Source organism: Salmo salar, chromosome ssa19, assembly GCF_905237065.1.
Source record: "Salmo salar chromosome ssa19, Ssal_v3.1, whole genome shotgun sequence".
Taxonomy (NCBI): domain Eukaryota; kingdom Metazoa; phylum Chordata; class Actinopteri; order Salmoniformes; family Salmonidae; genus Salmo; species Salmo salar.
In genome coordinates, this window is record NC_059460.1 from 49,157,453 (window position 1) to 49,180,849 (window position 23,397).

General features: G+C 43.1%; 1 protein-coding gene across 6 annotated transcripts in view; it reads right to left on the reverse strand.

Annotated features, from left to right (window-relative positions):
- LOC106578955 (phosphatidylcholine:ceramide cholinephosphotransferase 1) overlaps nucleotides 1-23,397 on the reverse strand; it is a 59,787-nt gene that overhangs the window by 15,081 nt on the left and 21,309 nt on the right. For 2 of the 6 annotated variants that reach the window (XM_014158276.2, XM_014158273.2), the window contains exon 2: nucleotides 746-801. The exons of the other annotated variants lie outside the window; for them this stretch is intronic. The gene's annotated coding sequence lies outside the window, so the exon portion shown is untranslated. The remainder of the gene's footprint in view (nucleotides 1-745; nucleotides 802-23,397) is intronic. 6 annotated transcript variants of the gene reach the window in all.

The window sequence follows — 23,397 nt, forward strand, 5'->3', positions numbered from 1 at the left end:
TCACCCCGAGACACCATCCCCACAGTAAAGCATGGTGGTGGCAGCATCATGCTGTGGAGATGTTTTTCCCCATCGGCAGGGACTGGGAAACTGGTCAGAATTGAAGGAATGATGGATGGTGCTAAATACAGGGAAATTCTTGTGGGAAACCTGTTTCAGTCTTCCAGAGATTTGAGACTGGGACAGAGGTTCACCTTCCAGCAGGACAATTTATTCAAAAACATTTTTTTCACATTTATTTAACCAATGACCCTAAGCACACTGCTAAAGCAACATTCGAGTGGTTTAAGGGGAAACATTTAAATGTCTTGGAATGGCCTAGTCAAAGCCCAGACCTCAATCCAATTGAGAATCTGTGGTATGATTTAAAGATTGCTGTACACCAGCGGAACCCATGCAACTTGAAGGAGCTGGAGCAGTTTTGTCTTGAAGAATGGACAAATCCCAGTGGCTAGATGTGCCAAGCTTATAAAGACATACCCCAAGAGACTTGCACCTGTAATTGCTGCAAAAGGTAGCTCTACATTGACTTTAGGGGGGTGAATAGTTATACACGCTCAAGTTCAGTTTTTTTGTCTTATTTCTTGCTAGTTTCACAAAAAATATTTTGCATCTTCAAAGTGGTAGGCATGTTGTGTAAATCAAATGATACAAACCCCTATAAAAAATAAATAAAAAAAAATTCAGGTTGGGCAACAAAATAGGAAAAGTGCCAGGGGGTGAATACTTTTGCATGCCACTGTACCTGTGATATCTAGTTTGCACTGCCTGCCGTGGTCTTCCTTTTCCCACTCAGAGGCGCTACAATACAAACAAACAAAAAAACCTCTGAGAAAAAGCTATCCCAACCAGACAGAAAATGTTAATCACTCAACTCCTCAGAATTTCCCCCCTGGCTGCGGGGGGAACTTCAGTGAGTCCCACCCATCCGTTGCTGAACAGTCATTCGGAAACGCTCAGTTGGTGTAAGCATCCCCGGCTGGCCAGCTCACAGCCCAGGCAGCATTTCTACTTTCATAAGAATCGGGAAGGCGTGTAGGGGAAGCTGTTAAGCTCTGTTAGCGAGTTGCCTGGTTACGCCTTGCATAATCAGTAACCACACAGAAAGGGATCTTTTAATATTAACTATGCCCCAAAGTCAGGATGTGCTTTCCCAGGGTTAAGTGTAGCGCAAATTCTGTTTGCTCTGCAGTAACTCTATACTGCTTTATTGAGCTCACTGTTTAATCTGGATGATAAACTCTGTTACCCAGAAGTAAAATTCTTGCGAAAGTGGTCACATCCCATTTAACATTTACCTGCAAATCTGTCCACGAGAGATTCTGGATGATAACACAGTGGATATTCCGTGACAATCGAGTGTGAATGAATCAATTAGGAATGAAGGCTGATATGGAATTCTAAAAGAATAGGGGACAGGCTGATTTAACCCATTGATACCCTGAACAATGTCAAACATTTTCTCATGCCAAAATGAGTTAGTAGTGGTGGTACCTTCAGTTCAATTAGATAAAGGATCCCTACAGAAGTCAAAATGTATGCCCCCCCCCTAGTCAAGTGCTTGGCCACAGGAAAGTCACACCCACTTTCAATCGGTCTTCAGATTTCCTATTCCCTGTGGAATTGTTTACAAAAGGGGTTCTCTGTTACAGAAATGAGATGAAGCTAACAAAAAGTATCTTGCATTGAGCATAAGTATACATACTACTCTCACCTGTATTGAATCTCACATGTCTACGTACTCACCTATGCTTACAAAGCAGTTGCTTATTGCACATTGTAAGGATGAAATAGGCCTCCAGTCAGACACCTACAATCAGAAGATCCAGAAACAAAGCAGCAATATGACACGTAGGCTTTAGTTGTTCAACCCTCCTCTCACGTTCAATGGAAATAGACCTAGCTTACCAGTATGTACATTCAAAGCATTCGCCTCCAGCCACCTAACAGGTGACATTTACTCACTTGGCCCAAATCAATTCAATAGGAAACAGACTGGAGTCCACAGAGAGAAACTAGTGAATAAGTCATTTTCTACTCAGACTGTGATGAGACGTTTTCACTGTGCTGTCCATTAGAGGAGCACATTCTATTTCACGGCAGCTTCTGGTGACTCAATTCAATCTAATAGCCATTCGAAAAGATCACAGGTAGGAGCGTTAGACCATTTTACGCCTCTCACAATTCAATGGCAATTCAAAAACTCCTCTCAGCTTTTCAACAAGAAACTGCACATTTCCTTCCTTCTCCACTGGAGTGTCATACAGACAGAAATTGTGTGTAAAATGAAACTTCCATGTTGATACTATTGATTGAGTTCTTTTAACAAACATGATAGCTAGGTAGGGTATATTTTGTGTCTCATCAATTAATGGTGAATTCACACTTTCAGCCATGATTTAGGGTAACCTCTGGTACTTGGACAAAATTTTGTCTAGGCCTACATGGAAATATAGGCCTACTTTAAAACTTTTCTAATTTTAGGATCAACTACCCTCATACCAGAATGGTGACACCTTTTAGGCTACACCCGAGAGGCAGGCCAAAGGGTTGTGGACTGGTTCAGGCCTTTCAGCAGTGGTACCGGGGCACCACAACACTAGCTTTAAAGAATTTGAATATAAGGAACATCCCTTTAAGTGTATGACACAGAAGTAGACATTCTAAACCAATTAACACTTCAGGACAGATAGGCTAATACCTAGAAGAAAATTACTGACAATGTTCTTCTTAAAATAAGGTATTGAAGAGGAAAAATTCAGCAGCCATAAAAATGATTTGGTCACTTCACGAGGTCTACAACGCTATCTGCGCCGTCTCGCTGATAAAAGTACAGTACTAACGTTGGGATTGTGAATGAAGTATGCTGAGAGATAAAAAGTGGGGAACTTTGCCAGCTTATTCGTCTATCTCTGCAGTGACCTTTCCAGTTGAACGCGGAGGACCATTGCATACTTTTCAGACAGTATGGATAACTGCCCATCCACTTCACACAGACATTTATGTGGGAGCGAGCAACTGAACGTCCACACTTGTCTCAGTTATGACCCCGGGGTTTCAGGCCATAAATGAGTCATGACATTACTGCAATCCAAATGGCTGAATTCAAACTTCTCTAAATTCCTTCAACAAACCGTGGCGCTGAAGGCGCTACTGTGGCACAGACGGAAATTAAACAATGCCTCAACATCGCCAAGGTAAACTGATTTCCATCCACTTTACAAATACATTTGTTTTGCGGGCCAACAGGACAGCTCCTGGTAGTGCGATTCATAGGGTAAAATGCCAACAGACACAGGGTTTGTGTTTTAGGAATTTGCTCAGTCAATTCCCCCATACTATTTGAACTAACCAGTGCTTCTTTACCAACAAAAGCAGCTAGCCAAGATCAAAACTCAAAGATTGGAGACATTGTGAGAGCCTGAAAAGTGCAGTGCGTGACCTTTGATTATCTAAAACCGGCAAGCAAGTTTATCAGCGCTCATGTTGTCACAACAAACAATCTTGACACCACAGCAGTGTGTCCTTTGGCCTTTGACTGACCATGGAATGAAATTTGCTGAATGCATGAATCTCCATCTCAAACCACTTCCATCTGGTGGGTGGGAAAGTTGAAGTAAAAACATAAATCGAGCTTGTTTGGTTAAATTATACAGTACGCTAACAGGTGAAAAGATCAGGCCAGTTTCAGACAATGGAAGGAAGGAATTCAGATTTTGTTACTGATGCCATTGAAAGCCATACACAGCTCCAATCGAATCAAAACCGCACCGTCTACAGCCTTACATTCAAAGCACAGTAGACTACCTTCCAAACAAAGGCATGGTCTTTCAGCCAGTCTCCTAGTAGCGTAGGTATTATCCAATGAGAAAAACTAAATCACAGAACAGCCACAAGTAATGATAAACTCCTTGACCCATGAGTGTAGTTTACTCACCACAACACAGGGATCAATTACCATCATTCATTACCTTTGTCTCATTGGCACCGAGGTCTTCCTAACAAGGTCCGAGGACAGTGAATAATGCCGGAACACAATGGGAACTGACGCCAGAGACCGAGACACAGAGCATCTGTACCAAACCAGGGACATCAAGCTCAACCCTCACTGTCATGCAAGTCTTGTGTTTATCCATCTGTCAAGCGTAAAATAAAACCACCATTGGTTAAGTGTTGACACAGAAATACATTAGGCCTTAGTTCTACTCTAGTTTACAGACACAGTAAGTATAATTCACCCATTCAAAGTAGGATTAACCATCCCCCCCAAAAATAGATAAATTATGGTTAGGCCTGAGCCTAACAAGCACAGGACAACATCCTACCTGGCCTAATTCTGTTTCCAATTTAACAACCTCCAAGGTAAAACAATGGAGGTTACAGTGCTGGTAATATACCATGTTGGCGAAGCATTTTTCTGTGAATAATCTGATCCATTGAAGCACAGCAAAGGTTAATTATTAATCCAAGAGATGGGTTCTATGACAATCTCTGGCATTTTAGTAATGCTGAGAAGTTCTCTCACCATAACCTTCTAGTGATTATCAACAGCAGACTTTGGTCAGGCAACAATTTGAGAATAATGATCCCTTCTCATTGATCAGGCTCCTAGACAATTTTAGTTTCCTGTTATAATGATTCTCTGGATCATTGTGAGAGTTTAGGGCTGACCCCAATCAGTCGACTGGTCGAATGTTTGGTTGTTAGGCTGTTGGTTGACCGAGATTGTGTTACTGCTCGACTAAAACACAACTCATCCCAAACCATCTCAATTGGGTTGAGGTCGGGTGATTGTGGAGGCCAGGTAATCTTATGCAGCACTCCATTGATCTCCTTCTTGGTCAAATAGCCCTTACACAGCCTGGAGGTGTGTTGGGTCATTTTCCTGTTGAAAAACAAATGATAGTCCTACTAAGCCCAAACCAGATGGGATGGCGTATTGCTGCAGAATGCTGTGGTAACCATGCTGGTTAAGTGTGCCATGAATTCTAAATAAATCGTAGACAGTGTCACCATCAAAGCACCCCCACACCAACATTTCCTCCATGCTTCACGGGGTGAACCACACATGCAGAGATCTGTTCACCTACTCTGCGTCTCAAAGACAATGGTTGGAACCAAATATCTAAAATTTCAGACGAATATGACAGATTTCCACCAGTCAAATGTCCATTGCTCGTGTTTCTTGACCCAAGCAAGTCTCTTCTTCTTATTGGTGTCCTTTAGTAGTGGTTTCTTTGCAGCAATTCGACCATGAAGGTCTGATTCACGCAGTCTCCTCTAAACAGTTGATGCCGAGATGTGTCTGTTACTTGAACTCTGAAGCATTTATTTGAGCTGCAATCAAATCAAATTAACTTATCCTGGGTCTTCCTTTCCTGTGGCGGTCCCCATAAGAGCCAGTTTCATCCTAGCGCTTGGTTTTTGGGACTGCACTTGAAGAAACTTCTTGTTCTTGAAATGTTCCGTATTGACTGACCTTCATGTCTTAAAGTAATGGACTCGTTTCTCTTTGCTTATTTGAACCGTTCTTGCCATAATATGTACTTGGTCTTTTACCAAACAGGGCCATCTTCTGTGTACCCACCCTACACAACACAACTGATTGGCTCAAATGCATGAAGGAAAGAAATTTCACAAATTAACTTTAAATAAGGCACACCTCTTAATTGAAATGCATTCCAGGTGACTACCTCATGAAGCTGGTTGAGAGAATGCCAAGAGTGTGCAAAGCTGTCAAGGCAAAGGGTGGCTATTTGAAGAATCTCAAATATATTTGGATTTGTTTAACACTTTTTTGGTTACAACATTATTCCATGTGTTATTTCATAGTTTTGATGTCTTCACTATTATTCTACAATGTAGAAAATATAGTAAAAATAAAGAAAAACCCTTAACTTTTAACTGGTACTGTATGTATGCGCGCACACACACACACACACCCCTCAGTGAACTAATCCATTGTGGAGGCCTAGAACTAAAAGCCAATTTATGCTTGATCTGAAAATTGAGCTCCATACCGCATCGCCATGTGCCTCCCAAATTTTGTAACAATGCAGAGAGCTCTGTATAGGTCTGTATTGACATGATTGGTGGACGGTAGGTGGGAGCGGTACATCCTGTATAAACACAAACTCACTTCCTTGACAACAACTCTGCACTGCTCCACAAGAAGTATGAATGCCCTGACTTCTGCTGAGACCATATCACCATAAAAGGCAGACTGACCATGCACAATGCACTTCTCTCTCCAGAATGTGCTCTCTCCCACCAATGTGCACATTCATTGTTTCATAGCTTCATTGTGTGAGTCGTTTGCGTTTGATGGTTAGTGTATATCAATTCCCCATTACATACAGTGCTGTCGGAAAGTATTCAAACCCCTTGACTTTTTACACATTTTGTTACATTACAGCCTTATTCTAAAATGAATAAAATAAACAAAACCCCTCAATTTACACACAATACCCCATAATAACAGAGCGAAAACAGTTTAGAAATTGTTGCAAATTTATTACAAATAAAAACAGAAATACCTTATTTACTTAAGTATTCTGACACTTTGCTATGAGACTGGAAATTGAGCTCAGGTGCATCCCGTTTCCATTGATCATCCTTGAGATGTTTCTACAACTTGATTAGAGTCCACCTGTGGTAAATTAAATTGATTGGACATGATTTGGAAAGGCACACACACCGGTCTATATAATGGTCCCACAGTTGACAGGCCATGTCAGAGCAAAGACCAAGCCACAAGGTCGAAGGAATTGTCCGTAGAGCTTCGAGATAGGATTGTGTCGAGGCACAGATCTGGGGAAGGGTACCAAAAAAATGTCTGCAGCATTGAAAGTCCAACAACACAGCGGGCTCTATCATTCTTAAAATGGAAGAAGAAGTTTGGAACCACCAAGAATCTTCCTAGAGCTGGCTGCCTGACCAAAAATAACCAATCGGGGGAGAAGGGCCTTGGTCAGGGAGGTGACCAAGAATCCGATGGTCACTGACAGAGCTCTAGAGTTCCTCTGTGGATATGGGAGAACCTTCCAGAAGGACAACCATCTCTGCAGTTTCCACCAATCAGGCCTTTATGGTAGAGTGACCAGACGAAAGCCACTCAGTAAAAGGCACGACAGCCCTCAGTAAAAGGCAAATGACAGAGCAAAGGCACCTAAAGACTCTCAAGACCATGAGAAACAAGATTCTCTGGTACAAGATTAAACTCTTTGGCCTGAATGCCAAGCGTCACGTCACGTCTGGAGGAAACCTGGCACCATCCCTACGGTGAAGCATGGTGGTGGCAGCATCATGCTGTGGGGATGTTTTTCAGCGGCAGGGACTGGGAGACTAGTCAGGATCGAGGCAAAGATCAACGGAGCAAAGTAAAGGGGGCTCCCGAGTGGCGCAGCGGTCTAAGGCACTGTATCTCAGTGCTAGAGGTGTCACTACAGACCCTGGTTCGATCCTGGGCTGTATCACAACCAACATGATCGGGAGTCCCATAGGGTAGCGCACAACTGGCCCAGCGTCGTCCGGGTTAGGGGAGGGTTTGGCCGTGTTAGGCTGTCATTGTAAAATAAGAATTGGTTCTTAACCGACCTGACTAGTTAATAAATAGTAACAAAAATAAAGATCCTTGATGAAAACCTGCTCCAGAGTGCTCAGGACCTCAAACTGGGGCGAAGGTTCACCGTCCAACAGGACAACGACACTAAGCACACAGTCTTCTGGACAAGTCTCTGAATGTCCTTGAGTGGCCCAGCCGAGCCCGGAATTGAACCCAATCAAACATCTCTGGAGAGTTAAAAGTAGCTGTGGAGCAATGCTCCCCATCCAACCTGACAGAGCTTGAGGATCTACAGAGAAGAATGGGAGAAACTCCAAATACAGGTGTGCCAAGCTTATAGCATTATACCCAAGAAGACTCGAGGCTGTAATCACTGCCAAACGGTGCTTCAACAAAGTACTGAGTAAATTTTTACTTATGTAAATGTGATATCATTTTTAGCAAACGTTTCAAAAAACCTATTTTTGCTTTGTCATTATGGGGTAGTGTGTGTAGATTGAAGGGGGGGGGGGGGAACAATATACGTTTTAGAATAAGGCTAACCTAACAAAATATGGAAAAAGTCATCAAGGGGTCTGAATACTTTCCAAATGCACAGTACAGTTGAAGTCAGAAGTTTACATACACTTAGGTTGGAGTCATTAACACATTTTTCAACCACTCCACACGTCTTGTTAACAAACTATAGTTTTGAAAAGTCGATTAGGACATCTACTTTGTGCATGACAAGTATTTTTTCCAACAATTGTTTACAGACTTATTATTTCACTTAATCACAGTTCCAGTGGGTCAGAAGTTTACATACACTAAGGTGACTGTGCCTTTAAACAGCTTGTAAAATTCCGGAAAATGGTGTCATGCTTCAGAAGCTTCTGATAGGCTAATTGACAATATTTTAGTCAATTGGAGGTGTACCTGTGGATGTATTTCAAGGCCTACCTTCAAACTCAGTACCTTTTTGCTTGACATCATGGGAAAATCAAAATAAATCAAATTGTAGACCTCCACAAGTCTGGTTCATGCATGGAAGCAATTTCCAAACGCCTGAAGGTACCACGTTCATCTGTACAAACAATAGTATGCAAGTATAAACACCATGGGACCACGTAGCCGTCACACCGCTCAGGAAGGAGACGCGTTCGGTCTCCTGGAGATGAACGTACTTTGGTGTGAAAAGTGCAAATCAATCCCAGAACAACAGCAAAGGACTTTGTGAAGATGCTGGAGGAAACAGGTACAAAATTATCTATATCCACAGTAAAACGAGTCCTATATCGACATAACCTGAAAGGCCGCTCAGCAAGGGAGAAGCCCTGCTCCAAAACTGCCATAAAAAAGCCAGACTACGGTTTGCAACTGCACATGGGACAAAGATCGTACTTTTTGGAGAAACATCCTCTAGTCTGATGAAACAAAAATAGAACTGGTTGTCCATAATGACCATTGTTATGTTTGGAAGAAAAAGGGGGATGCTTGCAAGCCGAAGAACACCATCCCAACTGTCAAGCACGGGGGTGGCAGCATCATGTTTTGGGGGTGCTTTGCTGCAGGTCGGACTGGTGCACTTCACAAAATAGATGGCATCATGAGGCAGGAAAATTATGTGGATATATTGAAGCAACATCAAGACATTAGTCAGGAAGTTAAAGCTTGGTCGCAAATTGGTCTTCCAAATGGACAATGACCCCAAGCATACTTCCAAAGTTGTGGCATAATGGCTTAACCTGTTGGGTCTAGGGGGCAGCATTTGCACGTCTGGATAAAAAAAATGTACCCGATTTAATCTGGTTACTAATCCTACCCAGTAACTAGAATATGCATATACTTATTATATATGGATAGAAAACACTCTAAAGTTTCCAAAACTGTTTGAATGGTGTCTGTGAGTATAACAGAACTCATTTGGCAGGCAAAACCCTGAGACATTTTCTGACAGGAAGTGGATACCTGATGTGTTGTATTGATTTTAAACCTATCCCATTGAAAAACACAGGGGTTTAGGAATATTTTGGCACTTCCTATTGCTTCCACTAGATGTCACCAGCCTTTACAAAGTGTTTTGAGTCTTCTGGAGGGAGATCTGACCGAACAAGAGCCATGGAACGGTGATGTCCCATTAGACACCTGGCGCGCTACTTCATGTTGGGTACCCTCGTTCCAATACGTTATAAAAGGCTATGCATTCGTCCACCTTGAATATTATTCATGTTCTGGTTAAAAAGGCCCTAATGATTTATGCTATACAACGTTTGACATGTTTGAACGAACGGAAATATATTTTTTCCCCTCGTTCATGACGAGAAGTCCGGCTGGCTTACATCATGTGCTAACGAGACGGAGATTTTTGGACATAAATGATGAGCTTTTTTGAACAAAACTACATTCGTTATGGACCTGTGATACCTGGAAGTGACATCTGATGAAGAGAATCAAAGGTAATGGATTATTTACATAGTATTTTCGATTTTAGATCTCCCCAACATGACGTCTAGTCTGTATCGCAACGCGTATTTTTCTGGGCACAGTGCTCAGATTATTGCAAAGTGTGATTTCCCAGTAAGGTTATTTTTAAATCTGGCAAGTTGATTGCGTTCAAAAGATGTAAATCTATAATTCTTTAAATGACAATATAATATTTTACCAATGTTTTCTAATTTTAATTATTTAATTTGTGACGCTGACTTGACTGCCGGTTATTGGAGGGAAACGATTTCCTCAACATCAATGCCATAGTAAAACGCTGTTTTTGTATATAAATATGAACTTGATAGAACTAAAAATGCATGCATTGTCTAACATAATGTCCTAGGAGTGTCATCTGATGGAGATTGTAAAAGGTTAGTGTATCATTTTAGCTGGTTTTATGGTTTTGGTGACCCTGTCTTTGACTTGACAAAACATTACACACAACTCTTGTAAATGTACTGTCCTAACATACTCTAAATTTATGCTTTCGCCGTAAAACCTTTTTGAAATCGTAAAACGTGGTTAGATTAAGGAGATGTTTATCTTTCAAATGGTGTAACATAGTTGTATTTTTGAAAAATTTGAATTTTGACATTTATTTGGATTCAAATTTGCCGCTCTTGAAATGCACCTGCTGTTGATGGAGTGCACCACAGGTGGCACGCTAGCGTCCCACCTAGCCCCAAGAGGTTAAGGACAACAAAGTCAAGGTATTGGAGTGGCCATGACAAAGCCCTGACCTCAATCCTATATAAATTTTGTGGGCAGAACTGAAAAAGCGTGTGCGAGCAAGGAGGCCTACAAACCTGACTCAGTTACACCAGCTCTGTCAGGAGGAATGGGCCAAAATTCACCTAACTTATTGTGGGAAGCTTGTGGAAGGCTATCCGAAACATTTGACCCAAGTTAAACAATTTAAAGGCAATGCTACCAAATACTAATTGAGTGTATGTAAACTTCTGACCCACTGGGAATGTGATGAAAGAAATAAAAGCTGAAATAAATCATCCTCTACTATTATTCTGACATTTCAAATTCTTAAAATAAAAGTGGTGATCCTAACTGACCTAAAACACAAAGAATATCTAGTTAACAGAAGAAAATAAAGAGAAAATCAGGACAGAAGAAAAAGGATATCAAAGTGAAACAGTTCTCTAAAGACACAGGAGACAATAATACAAGAAACAACACTTCTGTAGCTTGTCAACTATGTGTCTGTCTATCCCTGTTCTCTCCTCTCTGCACAGGCCATACAAACGCTTCACACCGCGTGGCCGCTGCCACTCTAACCTGGTGGTCCCAGCGCGCACGACCCACGTGGAGTTCCAGGTCTCCGGCAGCCTCTGGAACTGCCGGTCTGCAGCCAACAAGGCTGAGTTCATCTCAGCCTATGCTACCCTCCAGTCCCTAGACTTCCTGGCGCTGACGGAAACATGGATTACCACAGATAACACTGCTACTCCTACTGCTCTCTCTTCGTCTGCCCACGTGTTCTCGCATACCCCTAGAGCATCGAGCCAGCGGGGTGGTGGCACTGGAATCCTCATCTCTCCCAAGTGGACATTCTCTCTTTCTCCCCTGACCCATCTGTCCATCTCCTCATTTGAATTCCATGCTGTCACAGTTACCAGCCCTTTCAAGCTTAACATCCTTATAATTTATCGCCCTCCAGGTTCCCTTGGAGAGTTCATCAATGAGCTTGACGCCTTGATAAGTTCCTTTCCTGAGGATGGCTCACCTCTCACAGTTCTGGGTGACTTTAACCTCCCCACGTCTACCTTTGACTCATTCCTCTCTGCCTCCTTCTTTCCACTCCTCTCCTCTTTTGACCTCACCCTCTCACCTTCCCCCCCCTAATACGCTTGACCTCATCTTTACTAGATGCTGTTCTTCCACTAATCTCATTGCAACTCCCCTCCAAATCTCCGACCACTACCTTGTATCCTTTTCCCTCTTGCTCTCATCCAACACTTCTCACTCTGCCCCTACTCGGATGGTATTGCGCCATCCCAACCTTCGCTCTCTCTCTCCCGCTACTCTCTCCTCTTCCATCCTATCATCTCTTCACTCTGCTCAAACCTTCTCCAACCTATCTCCTGATTCTGCCTCCTCAACCCTCCTCTCCTCCCTTTCTGCATCCTTTGATTTTCTCTGTCCCCTATCCTCCAGGCCGGCTCGGTCCTCCCCTCCTGCTCCGTGGCTCGACGACTCACTACGAGCTCACAGAACAAGGCTCCGGGCAGCCGAGCGGAAATGGAGGAAAACTCGCCTCCCTGCGGACCTGGCATCCTTTCACTCACTCCTCTCTACATTCTCCTCTTCTGTCTCTGCTGCTAAAGCCACTTTCTACCACTCTAAATTCCAAGCATCTGCCTCTAACCCTAGGAAGCTCTTTGCTACCTTCTCCTCCCTCCTGAATCCTCCTCCCCCTCCCCCCCTCCTCCCTCTCTGCGGATGACTTCGTCAACCATTTTGAAAAGAAGGTTGACGATATCCGATCCTCGTTTGCTAAGTCAAACGACACCGCTGGTCCTGCTCACACTGCCCTACCCTGTGCTTTGACCTCTTTCTCCCCTCTCTCTCCAGATGAAATCTCGCGTCTTGTGACGGCCGGCCGCCCAACAACCTGCCCACTTGACCCTATCCCCTCCTCTCTTCTCCAGACCATTTCCGGAGACCTTCTCCCCTTCCTCACCTCGCTCATCAACTCATCCTTGACCGCTGGCTACGTCCCTTCCGTCTTCAAGAGAGCGAGAGTTGCACCCCTTCTGAAAAAACCTACACTAGATCCCTCCGATGTCAACAACTACAGACCAGTATCCCTTCTTTCTTTTCTCTCCAAAACTCTTGAACGTGCCGTCCTTGGCCAGCTCTCCTGCTATCTCTCTCAGAATGACCTTCTTGATCCTAATCAGTCAGGTTTCAAGACTGAGCATTCAACTGAGACTGCTCTTCTCTGTGTCACGGAGGCTCTCCGCACTGCTAAAGCTAACTCTCTCTCCTCTGCTCTCATCCTTCTAGACCTATCTGCTGCCTTTGATACTGTGAACCATCAGATCCTCCTCTCCACCCTCTCCGAGTTGGGCATCTCCAGCGCGGCCCACGCTTGGATTGCGTCCTACCTGACAGGTCGCTCCTACCAGGTGGCGTGGCGAGAATCTGTCTCCGCACCATGCGCTCTCACCACTGGTGTCCCCCAGGGCTCTGTTCTAGGCCCTCTCCTATTCTCGCTATACACCAAGTCACTTGGCTCTGTCATATCCTCACATGGTCTCTCCTATCATTGCTATGCAGACGACACACAATTAATCTTCTCCTTTCCCCCTTCTGATAACCAGGCGGCGAATCGCATCTCTGCATGTCTGTCAGACATATCAGTGTGGATGACGGATCACCAGCTCAAGCTGAACCTCGGCAAGACGGAGCTGCTCTTCCTCCCGGGGAAGGACTGCCCGTTCCATGATCTCGCCATCACGGTTGACAACTCCCTTGTGTCCTCCTCCCAGAGTGCTAAGAACCTTGGCGTGATCCTGGACAACACACTGTCGTTCTCCACTAACATCAAGGCGGTGACCCGATCCTGTAGGTTCATGCTCTACAACATTCGCAGAGTACGACCCTGCCTCACACAGGAAGCGGCGCAGGTCCTAATCCAGGCACTTGTCATCTCCCGTCTGGATTACTGCAACTCGCTGTTGGCTGGGCTCCCTGCCTGTGCCATTAAACCCCTACAACTCATCCAGAATGCCGCAGCCCGTCTGGTGTTCAACCTTCCCAAGTTCTCTCACGTCACCCCGCTCTCTCCACTGGCTTCCAGTTGAAGCTCGCATCCGCTACAAGACCATGGTGATTGCCTACGGAGCTGTGAAGGGAACGGCACCTCCATACCTTCAGGCTCTGATCAGGCCCTACACCCAAACAAGGGCACTGCGTTCATCCACCACTGGCCTGCTGGCCCCCCTACCTCTGAGGAAGCACAGTTCCCGCTCAGCCCAGTCAAAACTGTTCGCTGCTCTGGCACCCCAATGGTGGAACAAGCTCCCTCACGACGCCAGGACAGCGGAGTCAATCACCACCTTCCGGAGACACCTGAAACCCCACCTCTTTAAGGAATACCTAGGATAGGATAAAGTAATCCTTCTAACCCCCCCCCTTAAAAGATTTAGATGCACTATTGTAAAGTGGTTGTTCCACTGGATATCATAAGGTGAATGCACCATTTTGTAAGTCGCTCTGGATAAGAGCGTCTGCTAAATGACTTAAATGTAATGTAATGTAAAACAGGGAATTTTTACTGGGATTAAATGTCAGGAAGTGTGAAACTGAGTTGAAATGTACTTGGCTAGGATGTATGTAAACTTCTGACTTCAACTGTATATCACAAGTAGTACATTTACTGTTAATTCCTATAATTTCTAATGTACAATGTTTTACTTTGGTTATGGTAATTTATTGTCATGCATTCAATATTATTATTCCAGTCTTCCCGTTCTCATTGCTTGCAGAGTGCACAACCTACACAACACTTCTGAGAAACAAGTATTGGTTTATTTCATTCAATTTACGAGTTTTGTCAATTCAGTCATTGTCTTTTGTTTGGAGTGCTCCTGTCAATGTTAAGGACATAGAAATAGGCCTATGGGGGGGCGCTGGTGAGCAGCAACATGTGAACATGCGTTTTCTCGGTGCTCTGATCCAGGGCAAACAATTTACTATTAGTACTTGACCAACACCTCCCCCACCGTGTTCATTTTGTAACATTTCATTTGGAATTGAAACCAATTTACTAAGCTGGCTTTTTTTCCAGAAATGTTTGGCCTTTATTTCGTAAAATGTCAAGACAACAGCCGCGGGCCACAAAGGAGCAGGCCTCTGCTGAAGCCTCGGCTCACCTGAAACGGACTCTGATCCCCCCGACCTAGCCATGGTAATGGCGGCTATCATTACATCTGAACAGACTGTCTTGGCTAAGGTGGAGTCACTATCCACTGACCTATCAGCACAAATAGCTATTCTCGCCACCGAGGTCAACATAAAGATCAACTCCATTAACGAAGACTTGACATGACACCCGTCTGAAGAGCCTGGAAGTTGGCGCAAATATTTACTCCGACAAAGTGGTGACACTGGAAGAACAAGTCACCCAGCTATCATCAGATGTCGTCAAACTCACTTCCAAGGTTGAGGACTTCGAGAACAGACAGCATTTTTCGGTCTGAGAAAGGGACTCGAGACCATAGGCGGAATGTGGCATACCCTGTCCATAGTTAAACTGCTACAGGAAATTCTAGGCCTAGAATAGGCGACACAATACTAAATAGCCATTGTGGGCTCATACTATGACCCTGCACTAGCCATGCTAACGTGACTAAGGACCAACTAGTGAATTCATATCTTGATTAGAAACGACAATTATTCAACATTATGAACAATTAGGGTATGTATAGGGTGACATGTTCTCACAAAGACAATATCGTTTGAATAATATTTCATTTACAGTACATGGCACAATTAGCTTTTACCAACTAGCTGTGGCTATACAGCCACGGTGCTAGGTGGCACGGTAATAATTAGCCTAGTCGCTACCTAAGGCTAGCCACTGAGCTCTTTCCATGCCTTAATAGGATACCCTACTAACATAATGTGAGAATGTTCAAGTTTATACTCCCAAAGGACCATGTGTATTATTCTTTACTTTTTGACTGGTTGGGCCACCCTGGTGCTTGGTGGCAGATACAACCTGCAAACCCGTGCTATAGCTGAGCGAAAACTGCAGGACGGGTATTAATTACCAAGCGTTTGCCAGTCAATTTTCAGTGTTCTGGCTTGTTTAGGATGTTCAGAGGGTTACATTTATACAAATGTTGAAATGTAGTTTTTTTTTTCTCCCCCCCTATTTACATACACATATATATATATATAATATAATATAATTGTGTGTGTGTGTGTTAAGTCATCCCAAGTGGATGAGGTTGGTCGGGGGGGAACATATACCTAAACCTCATTGTTTTACTATCCTTCAAATATGCATTTTGAATAAGATACCTTAGATAACTGAGGTGGTTCCCTCCAGAATCCCTTCCCTAGGTGTAAACTTGATTATGTTCGCCCTTGATAGAGCTCTACTGAGGTTCAGTTTAACATGGTAGTATTTTGCTCTAGTCTAGGAGAGGTAGATGCAGCCATCCAACCGGGGGAAGGCCAGCATAGGGGTACAAGGTTTTCTGGGTATTTTGTCTTTTTTCTCTCTTTTCTTTATATTTTATTACTCTGACCTTTCAGCTCACTGGCTATGTGATCATACTAACATACATTTCTGATTACTATGACTATGCCTAATTCACATACTCTAGGCTCCACATGCTTTATCAGCTGGAACGTGAAGGGAATTAACCAGGTGGTCAAGCGTAGCCGAGTGTATGCTCATCTTAAGTCCGGACATTGTTTTTCTCCAAGAGACCCATCTCCGGTCCAGCGACCATGATAAACTTAACAGAGGATGGGTAGACCAACTATTTCACTCCAACTTTGGTGCTAAGGCCAGAGGAACAGCCATCCTTATCAGAAATGGCACCCTGTTTGTCTACTCCAAAGTCATTTCAGATACTAATGGAAGATATTAGTGATGGGGAAATTGTTTAGCAGACGGGTTATTCTGGCTAACCTCCATGGTCCTAATTGGGATGACGCTCAATTTCTCTGACCTCATGACACTTCCTGACCTTAACTCTGATCATTTGATATTGGGCGGAGATTTTAATTGTGTATTGCATCCAAGTCTAGACAGATCCAGACCAAAGCCCAACAATGTAATTTCAAAATCAGGCGCAGTAATCAACTCATTTCTAGAATCCTATAATTTGTCTGATCCATGGAGGAGGAGCTATCCCACTGCTAAACTGTACTCTTTTTTTTCTCCAGTCCACCGCTCATACTCTAGGATTAACTTTTTCCTGCTGGACAATAGATTTCTTCCTTTTGTAACTAATAGCCAATATCACAACATTGTTATCTCAGACCATAGCCCTGTCCAGCTAGATATCCGCTTTCCGGACAGTACTGTGTCACAATGTGCGTGGCAACTTGACCCACTACTACTATCCTGTAGTGCCTTTAAAAAAAATAAAAAAATACATAAAACTTCCATTGATGTCTTTTTACAGATCAACTGTACCACTGAGTCATGTGGGAGTCATTAAAAGCATTCTAAGGGGCCTAATTATTTCATACACAGCGTATGACAAACAGCGCACCAAACGCTTATCGGAGCCATCACAACTCATTCTAGATCTGGACAACAGATATGCCTCTTCTCCGACTCCTGAACTCTTCAAAGAGGGACTACTACACCATTCGGAATTTGACAATCTTTCCACCAAACAAACGGAGCAGCTTCTGTTTAAGTCGAGGCAAAAATTCTATGAACATGGAGAGAAAGCCGGCAAGTTCTCACCAGCTTCATCAATCCGCTGCTAGCAGCACCATACCTGAAGTCTGTGTTGCAGCTGATTTAACTTCTACCAATCTCAAAGAAATCAATCAATTTAAGCAATCCTACTCTGCTATTTGCTCACCAGAGGCTCTTCCTGACACATCTCGTATGCATGCATTTCTAGCAATCTGGACATCCCCTGTCTCAATTCAGATGAACAAAGCAACATGGATGCCTCAATAGGTGACAACGAAGCTACTCTGGCAATCCAGTCCATGCAGAGCGGTAAAGCCCCTGGGCCTGATGGCTTCCCTATTTAATTTTTTTAAGCATTCTCCTCTAAATTCTCCTCCATCCTCAGCTCAATGTACAATGAAATCCTTTCAAGTCAAACTGCCACAGACACTTACCCAGGCGACTACTTCGGTTTTCCTTAAAAAAACAAAAATCAAGAATCCCCTAGACTGTGGCTCATTCCGCCCTATAAGCCTATTTTGCTGCGATTTATAAAATTCTCACTAAGGTCCTCGTGCTGTTTAGAGACAGTGATACCTAATAAAATTAACTCTGACCAAACTGGATTTATCTTTCTATAATATATGTGCCAGCTATTTAATGTTCTTTATTCTGCCCACTCAACTCTACAGCCAGAGGTTGTCATCTCTCTTGATGCTGAAAAAGCTTTAACGGGTTGATTGGGAATATCTATTTACAGTACTAGAGATTTGGGTTTGGCCCGTCATTCCTTTCCTAGATTAAGAGTTTGTACTTGTCCCCAGTGGCTTCTGTTTGCACCAACAATGTTACCTCCAGCTACTTCCCTCTCCACAGGGGGGCCAGGCAGGGTTGCTCTGCATCCCCTTCCCTATTTTATATGGCTATTGAGCTTCTTGCTATCACCCTGTTGGCAGAGGAGAGGATTAAGGGAATATTAAGGGGCATCATAACTCACAAGATGTCCTTATATGCAGACAATCTTTTATACATCTCTAACCCTGTGGAGGCTATACCCTATATCTTGGACATGCTACAAGGTTTTGGGACATTCTCTGGTTATAAGTTAAACCTAACAATGTGTGCTCCTCCCCATTAATCAGTTAGCAGAAGGAATTGGGTATGCCAATTTCCCATTTAAGGTGGGGCATCAGATCTTTACTTATTTGGGGATAAAGGTCACACTCATTTAATAAGGCTCTGTTTAAACATCAAAACACTCCTGGAGCGCACGAAGCAGGATTTCATAAGGTGGTCACCTCTTCTTATTTCATTAGCAGGTTGCATTAAGTCTGTTAAGATGACTATACTACTTAGGTTTTTGTACTTATACCAAATATTCCAATTTTTCTGCCAAAGTCAATGTTCAAACATCTGGACAGCTACATTTCCAACTTCATTTGGAATAAGTCAAATCCACGAATGAGAAAGGTATATCTAGAGAGACCTAAGCCTGCAGGCTTAATATATCTAAATGTGTTTATTGGGTTTTTACATTTGAAAACAAGGATGGCCCAACTTGGGCCATCACAGAGTTAGTCAAGCCTTCCAACTTCTCCGGTCTCGCTCCTGTGCTCCCCAATGCCCATGAACGTTGGAACCCATGTTGAGCCCCATTGTTAAGAACGCCCTATTCCGAAGTCACTTTAGCCTTAAACAAGCAAGCGGTTTCTCACCATTAACATCTAATCATCTCTTCTCAGCGTCAGATTGACATGGCATTCCAGTTCTGGCATAGGAACGGTCTGGTGTTTTTTTGTGACCTATTCGTTGATAACTCATTCGATACAGAGGGTTGAACATAATATTTCCAATACCCACTTTTTTTTTTCAGATACCTGCAAACTCACAGCTTTGCCAAAAAATGTTCCCTTAATTTCCACTCAAGCCTACTAAGTGTCCAGTAGAGAGGTGCATAGATCTTAACCCTTATCTGAAGGGCACAATCTCCAGATTATAGGACATAATACAGAACATTAATCCGCCTTCTTTTGCAAATACAAGCAAGACATAGGTGGAGAGCTACCCGATGATATATGGCAACAAAGTATTGAGCGTATCCATACATCATCATTTTGCATAAGGCATGGGCTTATTCAGTTTAAGGTTTTGCACCGTCTCCATTACTCAAATGACAGATTGGCAAAACTATACCCAAATGTTGACCAAGTGTTTGAGATGCCATCATCTTTGAGAGTCCAGCGACTGTGGTACACATTTGGCCATGCCAATCATTGAGTGGCCTCTGGGACCCCATTTTTGAGGCATTCTCAGATGTGTACTACAACTGTTAGCCCCAAGGTAAGGTACACTGTGCATGGGTCCCGACAAAAGTTCGATTTAACCTGGTCCCCATTAATACAATACGTGGAGGGGTCGATCGATTATGATTTTAAACGCTGATACCGATTATTGAAGGACCAAAAAAGTCAATACCGATTAATATAAATGTACAATAATGACATTTACAACAATACGGAATGAACACTGAACCAATATTCCCAGTTAATAAGTTTTAGGTTGTAGTTATTATTGGAATTTATAGGACTATTTCTCTCTATACCATTTGTATTTCATATACCTTTGACTATTGGATGTTCTAATAAGTACTTTAGTATTGCCAGCCTAATCTCGGGAGTTGATAGGCTTGAAGTCATAAACAACGCTGTGCTTCAAGCATTGCGAAGAGCTGCTGGCAAACACAGGAATGTGCTGTTTTGAATGAATGCTTACGAGCCTGCTGCTGCCTACCACCGCTCCGTCAGACTGCACTATCAAATCATAGACTTAATTATAATAAAACACACAGAAATACAAGCCTTAGGTCATTAATATGGTCAAATCTGGAAACTATCATTTCGAAAACCAAATGTTTATTCTTTCAGTGAAATAGGGAACCGTTCCGTATTTTAATCGAACGGGTGGCAACCCTAAGTATAAATATTGCTGTTACATTGCACAACCTTCAAATGTCATAATTATGTAAAATTCTGGCAAATGAATTACGGTCTTTGTTAGGGAGAAATTGTCTTCACAGTTCACAACGAGCCAGGCGGCCCAAACTGCTGCATATACCGACTCTGCTTACACTGAACGCAAGAGAAGTGACACAATTTCCCTAGTTAATATTGCCTGCTAACATGAATTTCTTTTAACTAAATATGCAGGTTTAAAAATATATACTTGCGTATTTATTTTAAGAAAGGCATTGATGTTTATGCTTAGGTACATTGGTGCTACGATTGTGCTTTTTTCACAAATGCGCTTTTGTTAAATCATCACTTTTTTGTTGAAGTAGGCTGTGATTCGATGATAAATTAACAGGCACTGCATAGATTATATGCAACGCAGGACAAGCTAGTTAAACTAGTAATATCATCAACCATGTGTAGTTAGCATAATTACTAGTTAAGATTGATTGATTTTTATAAGATAAGTTTAATGCTAGCTAGCAACTTACCTTGGCTCCTTGCTGCACTTGCGTAACAGGTGATCAGCCTGCTACGCAGTCTCCTCGTGGATTGCAATGTAATCGGCATAATCGGCATCCAAACATGCAGATTACCTATTGTTATGAAAACTTGAGTCGGCCCTAATTAATTGGACTTGAACCAGGATCTCTAGTGGCACAGCTAGCACTGCGCTGCAGTGCCTTAGACCACTGCGCCACTCGGGAGGCCCATCTGATGGTATTTCTGATTGGTTTAATGCATCATCACTAATGACCTGTGGAGCTTCTCAAAGTAATGTTTTCACTTCAAAAACAGCAAGCAAATGAAATCTAGTTTCACATCCCTTGAGAATTACAATAGTTCCTCAATGTATTTGAGAAATTGTTCCAGCGCTCTCCCTTTCGATAACCACGCAGCGTGGAAGGGAAAATGTCATGCTATGATCCAGAGGAAATGTCATAAAATAGGCCTACCTGATTACTCTTTATCAGTGCTTGACTTGAACTGAAATAGGTTCCGGTCCTCATTTTGGGTGTTGGTACAGTTTAAATTTACTTTTGAGCTAATATTCTATAATATCTGATGGCGCCGGAGGGGAAGGCTGCCGTCTTATCGGCTCTTAACCAACCATTTTGTTTTTTCGCGTTCGTAACTTGTTTTGAACATAATGTTGCAGCTACCATCTCTTATGACCGAAAAGAGCTTCTGGACATCAGAACTGCAATTGCTCACCTCAAACTGGACAAAGAGTTCTTCAATGAGTCGGACGGGAGGGATATAATACAGACACCCGACCAGGCCCTGATCCCCATTATTCGCTGGAGAAGGAAATGTGATTTTGCGGAAAGAGATCAGAGTGGCTAATCTGCCATTGCCTTCCGTCCTGCTAGCTAACGTTCAATCAGTGGAAAATAAATGGGACAAACTGAAAGCACGTTTATCCTACCAACGGGACATTAAAAACTGTACTGTTTCGCTGAGTCGTGGCTGAACGACAACATTAAGAACATACAGCTGGCGGGTTATACACTGTATCAGCAGGATAGAACAGCAGCCATAGGTAAGACACGGGGCAGGGGCCTATGCATTTATGTAAACAACAGCTGGTGCATGATATCTAAGGAAGTCTCGAGGTTTTGCTCGCCTGAGGTAGAGTATCTCATGGTAAGCTGTAGACCACACCATCTACCTAGAGTTTATCTGTATTTTTTGTAGCTGTCTACATACCACCACAGACCGATGCTGGCACAAAAACCGCCCTCAATGAGCTGTATACCGCAATAAGCAAACAGGAAACCGCTCATCCAGAGCCGGCGCTCATAGTGGCCAGGGACTTTAATGCAGGGAAACTAAAATCAGTTTAACCAAATTTTACCAGCATGTTAAATTCTTATTTTTTTTATAAAAACATTTTTAAATTAAAAACTCTACCACCTTTACTCCACACACAGAGACACTTACAAAGCTCTCCATCGCCCTCCATTTGGCAAATCTGACCATAATGCTATCCTCCTGATTCCTGCTTACAAGCTCAAATTTAAGCAGGAAGCACCAGTGACTCAGTCAATAAAAATAAAAGTGGTCAGATGAAGCAGATGTAGGACTGTTTTGCAAGCACAGACTGAAATAGGTTCCGGTATTCTTCCGATGGCATTGAGGAGTACACCACATCAGTCATTGGCTTCATCAATAAGTGCATCGGGGACGTTGTCCCCACAGTGACTGTACGTACATACCCCAACTAGAAGTCATGGATTACAGGCAACATTCGCACTGAGCTAAAGGGTAGAGCTGCCGCTTTCAAGGAGCGGAACTCTAACCCGGAAGCTTATAAGAAATCCCACTATGCTGTCTGACGAACCATCAAACAGGCAAAGCGTCAATACATTACTAAGATTGAATTATACTACACCGGCTCCGACGCTCGTCCGATGTGGCATGGCCTGCAAACTATTACAGACTACAAAAGGGAAGCACAGCCGAGCTGCCCAGGGACACGAGCCTACCAGACAAGCTAAATAACTTCTATGCTTGCTTTGAGGCAAGTAATACTGAAACATGCATGATAGCATCCGCTGTTTTGGATGACTGTGATCACGCTCTCCGCTGTCGATGTGAGTAAGACCTTTAAAACAGGTCAACATTCACAAGGCCGAGGGCCAGACGGATAACCAGGACATGTACTCTGAGCATGCACTGACCAACTGGCAAGTGTCTTCACTGACATTTTCAACCTCTTCCTGTCTGAGTCTAATACCAACATGTTTCAGGCAGTGTGCCCAAGAACACTAAGGTAACATGCCTAAATGAGTACCGACCCGTAGCACTCATGTCTGTAGCCTTAAAATGCTTTGAAAGGCTGGTCATGGCGCACAACACCATTATACCAGAAACCCTAGTCTAGTCCATGAGACCAGCCTGGAAATTGACACCAAATTACGTAATATATGGCATGGTATTATTCCATCCAGATGAAATACAAGAGCAGG